General features: G+C 50.0%; 1 protein-coding gene across 1 annotated transcript in view; it reads right to left on the bottom strand.

Moving 5' to 3' along the window:
- The window catches only part of TCEA2 (transcription elongation factor A2), a 51938-nt gene that overhangs the window by 15947 nt on the left and 22586 nt on the right, over positions 1 to 13405 (bottom strand). The window lies entirely within an intron of this gene.

The raw sequence follows: 13405 nt of genomic DNA, 5'->3' as shown, positions 1-13405 counted from the left end.
CTAGGAATATGTTAAGACCTGTTCAACACTCAGAAGTGTTGGATTTTTGGATAAAAATCCATATTGGATAAAAATATGGAGCAGAGGTCCATCAGTGGCTATTAGCCACAGTGTGTGTGTGTGTATTTTGGCCACTGTGTGATATAGAGTGTTGGACTGGATGGGCCACTGGCCTGATCCAACAGGGCTTCTCTTATGTTCTTATGTGACACAGAGTGTTGGACTGGATGGGCCATTGGCCTGATCCAACAGGGCTTCTCTTATGTTCTTATGTGACACAGAGTGTTGGACTGGATGGGCCACTGGCCTGATCCAACAGGGCTTCTCTTATGTTCTTATGTGACTCAGAGTTTTGGACTGGATGGGCCACTGGCCTGATCCAACAGGGCTTCTCTTATGTTCTTATGTGACTCAGAGTGTTGGACTGGAGGGGCCACTGGCCTGATCCAACAGGGCTTCTCTTATGTTCTTATGTGACACAGAGTGTTGGACTGGAGGGGCCACTGGCCTGATCCAACAGGGCTTCTCTTATGTTCTTATGTGACACGGAGTGTTGGACCGGATGGGCCATTGACCTGATCCAACATGGCTCCTGTTATGTGACACAGAGTGTTGGACTGGATGGGCCACTGGCCTGATCCAACATGGCTTCTCTTATGTTCTTATGTGACACAGAGTGTTGGACTGGATGGGCAACTGGCCTGATCCAACAGGGCTTCTCTTATGGTCTTATGCTCTTTAAAGTGATATGAATATATTCTCCAACTGTGCATAAAGTAGGTTCTCAACGGAATTTCGATCGTTTCATTTCCCGTTTCGATTAGTATCTTCGTCAAGAGATGCATCTATGAATAACTTAGGCCTTTACTCTGAGGCTCTCTCAACCATGGGTCAGCTTCAGAAATATTTCTTTTAATATTTCTTATCTCTGGAGCCTTACAGCTCCCGTAATATTCGCGACTCAGAGGTACACACTTCCTGCTGGGCCAGTAGCTCTCAAATTTCTCAGCCTGCCTTAAAGACGTCAAATAACCGTAGCCTGATGGGAATGTGAAAGTTGAATGAATGGGCGGGAAGGGGGGGGGGGATTGAGAATTTGGGCTTTGCTGGTATCAATTCAGATAAGCTTTGTCGAGATCGATGGTCAGCAGGTTTGGAACAGGCAAAATAAAGTACTTACGGTCATGGCTGGATCTGGGGGGGGGGGCAGAGGCGGGTGCTTGCCCTGGGTGCCACCGGAGGGGGGGCACCAAATTGGGCATGGAGTCTTCGGGCCCATAAGATAGAATGAGTCCGTTAGGGGGCACCGTTTTTTCTCAGATTTGATATGTTTTCTCAGATTTGATATGTTACCGTCAGCTATTATTGAGGGCAGATATACAGGACAGTTATACGAGGAGAGATTGTGTATTTGTGGGGACAATAAACCGGAAGATAGGGAACATGTATTATTCCAATGTAAATTATATCAGCGTATTAGGGCCGATTATATACTCCCGATCTGTTCCAGTGTCCCTGGAAGAAATACCAGATTTCAGCTAGATAAATTATTGGCTGATAGGAATAAAGGAACCACTTTATGTGTGACAAAATTTGCTTCGCAAGCTATAAGTCTCCGGAAGCAATGCCTAAGGGAAATACCCAATTGAACGCCTCGGTTTTGTTTTGGGGAGGAAATCATATTTTATACTGTGTATGTTTTATTCTCATTATAGTAGTATTATCCGATTGTATTTTATTAAGTTATTTGTATTCTATTGATTGGTTTTTGACCGTATTAAACTTTGATTTGATTTGGGTGCCACCAGAGGGGGGGGGCACCAAATTGGGCATGGAGTCTTCGGGCCCATAAGATAGAATGAGTCCGTTAGGGGGGCACCGTTTTTTCATCCCCCTCCCCCCTCAAAAAACATGTAGATCCGCTCCTGCTTATCGTGGTGTGACTGAGCAAGCCTTACAAAGCAAGCTATTGTGCAGAAGGAAGCAAACGAGAGGGAGAAGGAAGCAGATGACAGCCAGTCGCTCGGGGGGCCTGATAGGAGCCCTCCGAGGGCCTGATGCGGCCCCTGGGCCGCATGTTTAACACCCCTGTCCTAGACAGTTGTTAGATTCCTTGGCATAAAAGCAGACAATTCAGCTGAAAGAGTAAGGAAGGTGAGAAGAGACAAACAGTTAGCATTTGCTTCCTAGGAACACAAGTTGTTGGGAATTCTCTCGCACAAGGACCATCACTACGGAGTGTTCATCGTGGAACACTAAAAAAAAAAGGCATTAGCCTGTGGTTAATTGTCAGTAACAGCAATTAATTAAGTGATTGAACAACGGCTGGAACGTATTGAGGAAATGAGGAACGTATGAGGAAATGTATCGGACTGTTCAAAAGCAGGACTGGGAAACAGTCATTGCTAATTTTACGTGTTGGTTCCCCATCTTTGTGAAAGCAATGTCACCCCAGAGTCGAAAAACGATTGGTGCTTGCGCAAGGGACTACCTTTACCTTTACCTTTCCCCACCCCCAATCTTTCCTCATAAGAAGTCCAGTTCTTATGACTGAGCCAAGTTTTACACAGTTTAACTTGCAAAGACAGGGAGAGTGAAAAAAAAATGGGGGGCGGGGGAGAACAGGTAGCTTGCCTCCACCCCTGTCCGAACCCAACACATATGGACAAGAATGTGCCTATGCGATCAGGCTCCTTCTGCATTAAAAAACCAAAAAGCCACATAATCAGCCGTTTAAAAAAAGGTTGATAGTTTTGGAATATGCGACATCTATTGCAATAGAAGAAGAAGACTGCAGATTTATACCCCGCCCTTCTCTATGAATCAGGGACTCAGAGCGGCTTACAATCGCCTTTATCTTCTCCCCACCCCCCACAACAGACACTCTATGAGGCAGGTGGGGCTGAGAGAGCTCTCACAGCAGCTGCCCTTTCAAGTACAGAGAGCGGCCTACAATCTCCTTTCCCTTCCTCTCCCACAACAGACACCCTGTGAGGTGGGTGGGGGCTGAGAGGGCTCTCACAGCAGCTGCCCTTTCAAGGACAGAGAGCGGCCTACAATCTCTTTTCCCTTCCTCCCCCACAACAGACACCTTGTGAGGTGGGTGGGGCTGGAGAGGGCTCTCCCAGCAGCTGCCTTTTCAAGGACAGAGAGCAGCCTACAATCTCCTTTCCCTTCCTCCCCCACAACAGACACCCTGTGAGGTGAGTGGGGCTGGAGAGGGCTCTCCCAGCAGCTGCCCTTTCAAGGACAGAGAGCGACCTACAATCTCCTTTTCCTTCCTCCCCCACAACAGGCACCCTGTGAGGTGGGTGGGGCTGGAGAGGGCTCTCACAGCAGCTGCCCTTTCAAGGACAACCTCTGCCAGAGCTATGGCTGACCCAAGACCATCTCAGCAGGTTCAAGTGGAGGAGTGGGGAATCAAATCCAGTTCTCCCAGATAAGAGTCCGCACTACTACACCAAACTGGCTCTCCGAGAACTTGTATTTGTGTGGGAATCACTGCAAACATTCACCCATAGCCGAAACCTACACGAATCGCCACAGGGAAAGATTCTCTGGAGGGAAGGGCAGCGATTCAATCTCATCAGACCCTGGAAGTTTAAGCAGGGTTGGTGCTTGGGTGAGAGACTGCCATGGAAGGCCCTGCGGAGGAAGGCAACGGCAAATCGCCCCTGCTCCTCGCCTGCCTTGAAGACCCCTCGCTGGGGCTGGCGTCGAGTCGTTTGCGACTTGGGGGGGGGGGGGGGGTTACGTATGTAACTGAACTAGAGACAAATGCCCTGCCCCTTTAACAGACACTTTTAACAGTTGCACACTAGACAAATGATCAGACCCAAATCTTAATTCAGACTCTGCCAACTTTAAGTTGTGTGTGGGTGTGTGTATACACATATATTGGCCACTGTGTGACACAGAGTGTTGGACTGGATGGGGCCCTTGGCCTGATCCAACAGGGATTTCTTATGTGACACAGAGTGTTGGACTGGATGGGCCACTGGCCTGATCCAACAGGGCTTCTCTTATGTTCTTATGTGACACAGGGTGTTGGACTGGATGGGCCATTGGCCTGATCCAACAGAGCTTCTCTTATGTTCTTATGTAACACAGAGTGTTGGACTGGAAGGGCCATTGGCCTGATCCAACAGGGCCTTTTCTTATGTGGCACAGTGTTGGACTGGATGGCCATTGGCCTGATCCAACAGGGCTTTTCTTATGTGACACAGAGTGTTGGACTGGATGGGCCATTGGCCTGATCCAGCATGGCTTCTCTTATGTTCTTAAGTCCTGTTTTCAAACCATCTGGTTTCCTTTTCTTGAAAGCTTAGCACCACACGATGATTATGCAACGTTCCTCAATGCAGTAAGCGTAATTTACTGGTTGCATTGATAAAATATACTATGTATTTGTAGAACATGTAAATTGTTTCTCCTTTAGAATGTATTATGTTTTGATGAGGATATTGGATTTATATCCCGCCCTATACGCTGAATCTCAGAGTCTCAGAGCAGCTCACACAATCTCCTTTATCTTCCTCCCCCCACAAACAGACACCCTGTGAGGTGGGTGGGGCTGAAAGGGCTCTCCCAGCAGCTGCCCTTTCAAGGACAACTCCTGCAAGATTTCTGGCTGACCCAAGGCCATTCCAGCAGCTGCAAGTGGAGGAGGGGGGAATCAAACCCGGTTCTCCCAGATAACCACTACACCAAACTGGCTCAACAGACAGACAGACAGATAGATAGATGATGATGATATTGGATTTATATCCCACCCTCCACTCTGAATCTCAGAGTTTCAAAGCGGCGCACAATCTCCTTTACCTTCCTCCTCCACAAGAGACATCCTGTGAGGTGGGTGGAGCTGAGAGGACTCTCAAAGCAGCTGCCCTTTCAAGGACAACTCATGCAAGAGAGCTATGGCTGACCCAAGGCCATTCCAGAAGGTGCAAGTGGATGAGTGGGGAATCAAACCCGGTACTCCCAGATAAGAGTCCACACACTTAACCACTACACCAAACTGGGTTTCTTTTGCCACGGTCGACTCTGCAGATACGACTGTAACTTCTAACAATATATTGTACTTTCAAACATTCAATAAAAGTTTTAAAATTGGGGGGGGGGGGGGACCCAGAAACTTTAACAGGATATTTAGAAGAAGAAGAAGATATTGGATTTATATCCCACCCTCCACTCCAAGTCTCAGAACGGCTCACCATCTCTATTATCTTCCTCCCCCACAACAGACACCCTGTGAGGTGGGTGGAGCTGCTCTTTCAAGGACAACTCATGCATGAAAGCTATGGCTGACCCAAGGCCATTCCAGCAGCTGCAAGTGGAGGAGTGGGGAATCAAATCCGGTTCTCCCAGATAAGAGTCTGCACACTTAACCACTACACCACACTGGCTCCCCAGTTTACTTCCATGCAAAACTTTTTTTGGTAGCAAAAACCTAGCAGGGACTCATTTGCATATTAGGCCACACCTAATATGTCTCACATAAGGGCTTTTTTTTTGTAGAAAGAGCCCAGCAGGAGCTCATTTGCATATTAGACCACACCCCAAAAGCCAAGTCAGCCGAAACTGTTCCTGCGCATTCCTGCTCAGAAAAGGCCCTGCTTCCAAAACCTCCACCCTGCCCATTTCCACACATGATTAAAGGGATGAACAATTTTCTTCATGCCAGCTGGAAGGCACAAGTTGTAATCCTTACAACAAGCCTTAAAGACAGGTAGTATTATCCCTAAAAGATAGGTAGTATTATTATTACATAGGTAGTACTTGAAGGGCTGTTATCTAGAGGATGGTGTGGAATTGTTTTCTGTGGCCCCAGAAGGTAGGACCAGAACCAATGGGTTGAAATTAAATCAATAGAGTTTCCGGCTCAACGTTAGCCATAGCTCTTGAAGAGCTGTCCTTGAAAGGGCAGCTTCTGTCAGACCTCTCTCAGCCCCACCCACATCACAGGGTGTCTGTTGTGGGGGAGGAAGACAGAGGAGGTTGTGAGCCGCTCTGAGTCTCTGATTCAGAGAGAAGGGGTGGGTATAAATCTGCAGTTTTCTTCTTTCCAGATTTTTTGCCTGCGTGAGCTCCAGTGTGCAGGAAAACTGTCCGGAAAAGTGTGTCCTGCACATCTACACTGCGGAAGCTACACTTTCCAAGTGGCTCTGGCCTTGTTTGTATTACACAAATGCTTCCTCTTTTCATCTGAACGGAACATGCATTCGCTCTAGATCCAGCCTCAGAGCAGAAGCTGTTTGGTTTTGATCTGCAGCTTATAATAAAGGGCTTCTTAAAAAGAAGACGACAACATTGGATTTATATTCCGCCCTCCACTCAAGAGTCTCCTCACAGGGTGTCTGTTGTGGGGGAGGAGGGGAAAGGAGATTGTAGGCCGCTCTCCGTCCTTGAAAGGGCAGCTGCTGTATGAGCTCTTTCAACCCCACCCACTTCACAAGGTGTCTGTTGGGGGGTGGGGAAGGTAAAGGAGATTGTCACCGCTCTGAGACTCTCTTCTTCTTGCCAGTTAGTGTAGCAGTTAAGCGCACGGACTCTTATCTGGGAGAGTTTCAAGGACAACTCTTGTGAAAGCTATGGCTGACCCAAGGCCATTCCAGCAGGTGCAAGTGGAGGAGTGGGGAATCAAACCCGGTTCTCCCAGAGAAGAGTCCGCACACTTCACCACTACACCAAACTGGCTCTCAAAGAAGCCCGGGGATCCAGCCGATAAGATTTTCAAGCCCAGCTCGTAAACTGCAATTAAGATGACAGAAGAAATATGGGAATGGCAGAGAAAGCCATCTGTTCTTTTGACCTATCGGTCGGGACGTGGCAGGAGATCCCGGGGATCCCCTCGTGTCGCCTGCTAGAAATCAGATGAAATAACAAGCGGTCTCGTGGCATTTGAAACACTAACCTGTGTATGAAGGCAGGAGTCAAGCGGCACCTTTAAGACCAACCGAGTTTTATTTAGAACGTCAGCGTTCGTGTGCTCCAAGCACACTTCATCAGACAACCGTAAGGAATGGCAAGCAGTCCTCAATATAGAGAAAGTGGCCTAGTTAGTGGGTTAGTGTGCAGTGTCACGGAAATTGGGGTTTTTTTTAGCAGATTAAAAGAATCGTGAGTTGGGGCCTGGTGTTTGTTAGTTAGCGTTGTCAACTGGGCTGAAGCAATAACAGAAGCCCAGTTAACACTAAATAACAAACACCAGACCCTAACTCACGATTCTTTTGATCTGCTAAAAAAAGGTAAAGGTAGTCCCCTGCGCAAGTACCAGTCGTTTCCAACTCTGGGGTGACGGTCGCATCACGACGTTGTCACGGCAGACTTTTTACGGGGTGGTTTGCCCTTGCCTTCCCCAGTCCTCTACACTTTCCCCCCAACAAGCTGGGGACTCCTTTGACCGACCTCGGAAGGATGGAAGCCTGAGTCCACCTCGAGCCGGCTACCTGAAAACCCAGCTTCCGCCGGGGATCGAACTCAGGTCGTGAGCAGAGGGCTCTGACAGCAGTCACGAGGCTAAAAAACTGCTTAAAAACCATTTCCATGACACTAACCCACTAACTAGCCCACTTTCTCTATATTGAGGACTGCTTGCCATTCCTTACTGTTGTCTGATGAAGTGTGCTTGGAGCACACGAAAGCTGACGTTCTGAATAAAACTCGGTTGGTCTTAAAGGTGCAACTTGACTCCTACTTTGTTCTGCTGCTTTAGACCAACACGGCTGCCCACCTGGACTAATATTAGGGAATGTTGAATTTATTTGTATCCCACTTTTCTCCCCACTGGGAACCCAAAGAAGATGATGATGATATTGGATTTATATCCCACCCCATACTCTGAATCTCAGAGCGGCTCACAATCTCCTTTATCTTCTTCCCCCACAACAGACACCCTGTGAGGTGGGTGGGGCTGGAGAGGGCTCTCACAGCAGCTGCCCTTTCAAGGACAGAGAGCGGCCTACAATCTCCTTTTCCTTCCTCCCCCACAACAGACACCCTGTGAGGTGGGTGGGGCTGGAGAGGGCTCTCCCAGCAGCTGCCCTTTCAAGGACAGAGAGCGGCCTACAATCTCCTTTCCCTTCCTCCCCCACAACAGACACCCTGTGATGTGGGTGGGGCTGAGAGGGCTCTCCCAGCAGCTGCCCTTTCAAGGACAGAGAGCGGCCTACAATCTCCTTTCCCTTCCTCCCCCACAACAGACACCCTGTGAGGTGGGTGGGGCTGAGAGGGCTCTCCCAGCAGCTGCCCTTTCAAGGACAGAGAGTGGCCTACAATCTCCTTTTCCTTCCTCCCCCACAACAGACACCCTGTGAGGTGGGTGGGGCTGGAGAGGGCTCTCACAGCAGCTGCCCTTTCAAGGACAGAGAGCGGCCTACAATCTCCTTTCACTTCCTCCCCCACAACAGACACCCTGTGAGGTGGGTGGGGCTGAGAGGGCTCTCCCAGCAGCTGCCCTTTCAAGGACAGAGAGTGGCCTACAATCTCCTTTCCCTTCCTCCCCCACAACAGACACCCTGTGAGCTGGGTGGGGCTGGAGAGGGCTCTCACAGCAGCTGCCCTTTCAAGGACAGAGAGCGGCCTACAATCTCCTTTTCCTTCCTCCCCCACAACAGACACCCTGTGAGGTGGGTGGGGCTGGAGAGGGCTCTCCCAGCAGCTGCCCTTTCAAGGACAGAGAGCGGCCTACAATCTCCTTTCCCTTCCTCCCCCACAACAGACACCCTGTGAGGTGGGTGGGGCTGAGAGGGCTCTCCCAGCAGCTGCCCTTTCAAGGACAGAGAGTGGCCTACAATCTCCTTTTCCTTCCTCCCCCACAACAGACACCCTGTGAGGTGGGTGGGGCTGAGAGGGCTCTCCCAGCAGCTGCCCTTTCAAGGACAGAGAGCGGCCTACAATCTCCTTTCACTTCCTCCCCCACAACAGACACCCTGTGAGGTGGGTGGGGCTGAGAGGGCTCTCCCAGCAGCTGCCCTTTCAAGGACAGAGAGCGGCCTACAATCTCCTTTCCCTTCCTCCCCCACAACAGACACCCTGCGAGGCGGGTGGGTCTGGAGAGGGCTCTCACAGCAGCTGCCCTTTCAAGGACAAGCTCTGCCAGAGCTCAGGCTGACCCAAGGCCATTTCAGCAGGTGCAAGTGGAGGAGTGGGGAATCAAACCCGGTTCTCCCAGATAAGAGTCCGCACACTTCACCACTACACCAAACTGGCTCTCAGGACGGAAGGAAGGAAGATGGGGGAGAAAGAGATGGAAAGAAAGCAACTTTAAATGCGTTCTCCAAGCCGCTGGCTGGCTTGGCTTGGCTTGGAGAAGTGGTTTAAAGAGTGAAACCAAGCTGGCTGAAAGGATGGTGCGGGCTACAAGAGCCACACATGATATGGGCGAAAGAGGCTGAGCCACAGTTTGGCTCCCTCCACCCCCATCCTAGTCCAACACACTAATCATCTCACCATGCTGGTTTTGTGGGCTTGGGATGTGTCGAGGAAAGTGGGCTCTGGCTCACAAAAGCATGCGAAACGTTTGTTAATCCATAAAGTTGCCCCAAACCTCTGAGCTTGACTGCAATAGATGAGCCCTTCTTCAAGTTTCAAGTACAGTACTGATGAGGATTTAATAAAGGTGTTCTGGGCACCCACATTCAATAATGGCATTTACTATGCCAATGGAGAGGACATTATTGGTCTCTCTGTATTTCACTGTTTTGTCTTGCCTCACTGAGGGCAAGCAAGATGATTAGGGCAGTGGTTCCTAACCTTTCTGGCACGAGGGACTGGTTCTGTAGAAGACCATTTTTCCACGGATCGGGGTGGTGGCGATGATGGTTTTGAGATGATATAACTGTGCACTTTATTTCTATTAGTTTGGTGTGATGGATAAGTGTGCGGACTCTTATCTGGGAGAATCCAGGTTTGATTCCCCACTCCTCCACTTGCAGCTGCTGGAATGGCCTTGGGTCAGCCAGAGCTCTCGCAGAGCTGTCCTTGAAAGGGCAACTTTTGGGAGTTCTCTCAGTCCCATCCGCACACCTCACAGGGTGTCTCAGTCCCAATTTCCTCACAGAGAGTCAGTTTGGTGTTGTGGTTAAGTGCGTGGACTGTTATCTGGGAGAACCGGGTTTGATTCCCCACTCCTCCACTTGCAGCTGCTGGAATGGCCTTGGGTCAGCCAGAGCTCTCGCAGAGTTGTCCTGGAAAGGGCAGCTTCTGGGAGAGATCTCTCAGCCCCACCCCCCCTCACAGGGTGTCTGTTGTGGAGGAGGAAGGGAAAGGAGATTGTGAGCCACTCTGAGATTCTGAAATTTGGAGTGGAGTAAAGCTAAAGGTAGTCCCCTGTGCAAGCAGCAGTCGTTTCCAACTCTGGGGTGACGTTGCTTTCACAACGTTTTCACGGCAGACTTTTTACGGGGTGGTTTGCCATTGCCTTCCCCAGTCCTCTACACTTTCCCCCCCAGCAAGCTGGGGACTCATTTGACCGACCTCGGAAGGATGGAAGGCTGAGTCAACCTGGAGCCGGCTACCCGAAAACCCAGCTTCCGCTGGGGATTGAACTCAGGTCGTGAGCAGAGGGCTCTGACTGCAGCACTGCAGCTTGACCACTCTCCGCCAGTGGAGGGCAGCATATAAATCCAATGTCGTCTTCTTATCATTATTACTACATTGTAATATAAACTCACAGCCCAGTTGCTAACAGGCCACGGACCGGTAGCGGTTCATGGACTGGAGGTTGGGCACCCCTGGATTAGGGGGCTGGAGCACCTTCCCTGTGATGAAAGGCTGAAGAGGCTGGGACTTTTCGGCTTAGGAGAGACGGAGGTTTATAAAGTTATGCATGGGGGGGTTGGGAGAGTTGACAAGGAGAATTTTTCCCCGCTTTCCCAAAATACTAGAACTTGAGGGCATCCAATAAAACCGTAGGGCAGTAGGTTCAGGATGGACAAAAGGAAATACTGCTTTATACAAGTGATTAAAATGTGGCATTTGCTGCCAACGTAGAAGAAGAAATCAGATTTATATCCCGCCCTATATGCTGAAGCTCCAAGCAGCTAACAATCTCCTTTACCTCCCCCCCCCGCCCCACAACAGACATCCTGTGAGGCAGGTGGGGCTGAGAAAGCTCTTACAGCAGCTGCCCTTTCAAGGAAAACTCCTACCAGAGCTCTGGCTGACCCAAGGCCATTCCAGCAGGTGCAAGTGGAGGAGTGGGGAATCAAACCCGGTTCTCCCAGATAAGAGAGCTCTGGCTGACCCAAGGCCATTCCAGCAGCTGCAAGTGGAGGAGTGGGGAATCAAGCCCGGTTCTCCCAGATAAGAGAGCTCTGGCTGACCCAAGGCCATTCCAGCAGGTGCAAGTGGAGGAGTGGGGAATCAAACCCGGTTCTCCCAGATAAGAGAGCTCTGGCTGACCCAAGGCCATTCCAGCAGCTGCAAGTGGAGGAGTGGGGAATCAAGCCCAGTTCTCCCAGATAAGAGAGCTCTGGCTGACCCAAGGCCATTCCAGCAGCTGCAAGTGGAGGAGTGGGGAATCCAACCCGGTTCTCCCAGATAAGAGAGCTCTGGCTGACCCAAGGCCATTCCAGCAGCTGCAAGTGGAGGAGTGGGGAATCCAACCCGGTTCTCCCAGATAAGAGAGCTCTGGCTGACCCAAGGCCATTCCAGCAGCTGCAAGTGGAGGAGTGGGGAATCAAGCCCGGTTCTCCCAGATAAGAGAGCTCTGGCTGACCCAAGGCCATTCCAGCAGCTGCAAGTGGAGGAGTGGGGAATCAAACCCGGTTCAGCGCACTTAACCGCTACCCCAAACTGCCTCTCTCACGTAGCGATGGGGGAATAAACAGCATTAGAAGGGGATTGGATAAATTCTTGGAAGAGAAGTCTATCAACGGCTACTAGCTTTGGTGACTGAGGGGAACCTCCGCGTTCAGAGGTACTAATCCTCTGAATCCCAGAGCCGTGAAGCAACATCAGGAGAAGGCCTTGGCCTCTAAGCCCCGTTGCTGGCCCTCTAAGGCAGGGGTGGCCAACGGTAGCTCTCCAGATGTTTTTTTGCCTACAACTCCCATTAGCCCTAGCCAGCATAGCCAATGGCTGGGGCTGGTGGGAGTTGTAGGCAAAAAAAAACATCTGGAGAGCTACAGTTAGCCACCCCTGTTCTAGAGGAACTGATTGGCCTTTGCGTGAGACAGCATTGTGGGCTAGATGGCCCACTGGTCTGGTCGAGCAGGGCTCTTCCAATGTTCTTTTGTAAGCGACTCCTCCGCTCATCCTGAATTTTAGCACAACGGCAGCTCTGAGGATCAGATCCCAGGTGGCAGGAAAGAGAGGTTTCAGGTGAAAACGAAGAAGAACTTCTTCACAGCGTGAGGAGTTCAGCCTTGGGACAAGTTCCCAAGAGGCGTTTTGACCTCTCTTTCCTGGAGGGTTTTTAGATGATGGATAATGGATAATGGATAATGGAGTTTCCTTATCACTACCCTTCCAGGAAGCCCCTCCAAACAATGGGCACATCCACAAACCAATTGCCCTCTCACCACACCCCCTCCAGCCTAGAAATAGCAGCTCTCCAGCAGCCCTGGCCCCACTCAATGCACAGCAGCCAAGAAGGTCAGAGCGCCTGCTCCGGCTGCGACGCCACTGAGGATGTTCTCCGCAGCCGAGAACGAAACGTCTGGAAGGAAAACTTTCTCCAGTAGAACAAGGCACTTGAGCCCGGAAGATTCTACAAACCCTAATGATAATGGAAGGGCTTGTTCAGATAGAGAACCTTTCTCAGTCACAGAAGGTTGGTCTTGACCGCTAGAGGTTCCTCTCAGCCAGCCGAACACAACGTAATTAAACTGGTTTCACAGCCGTGCCACCTCTCCAGGGAACTCTGGGAACTGAAATACTGCTGGGGGTGGGGGAACAGGGCTATGCGAGATTCCTAAGTTCAGCATTGTGAAGGCCCTGCAAAAATGTCTGCCCCTCCCCCCCTCCCCGCCCCAGGACCTTCTCCATTTTTTTTTGACAGGGAAATTGGGCGTGCGCTTAAAAAAAAAACTTCCAACGAAAGATTTTCTCTTTTGGAATGAGTAAAAATGCTTCTCAAGGCAAGGTTTTTCACCCTCAAAATGGACAGCATGAAAAAATCTCAGGTCTTTTCCAGCTTTTCTGAGGGGGGGGGGGAAATGAAAATTAGGGGGGGGAACGTTGGAAAGGACCCTCACATGCAGTAGACATATACATTTTCGGGATATTTTTTTTTAGAAATGTAGTAAATAATTTTGGAAACGAGGAACATGCAACTGTGTGTTCAATGACAGTTTAGTGTTTTCAATTGGATACAGTTTTGCTTAATATCCAAAACCTATTGAATTCTATGAGAGAGTTTATGTCCAAATAATCCTTTCTTTTAACTGCTGGATAATATGTA

The sequence above is a fragment of the Heteronotia binoei genome, chromosome 2 (assembly GCF_032191835.1).
Source record: "Heteronotia binoei isolate CCM8104 ecotype False Entrance Well chromosome 2, APGP_CSIRO_Hbin_v1, whole genome shotgun sequence".
NCBI classification, from domain to species: domain Eukaryota; kingdom Metazoa; phylum Chordata; class Lepidosauria; order Squamata; family Gekkonidae; genus Heteronotia; species Heteronotia binoei.
Note: the sequence above shows the minus strand (reverse complement) of the source record. Positions and strands in the feature narration are given on the sequence as shown.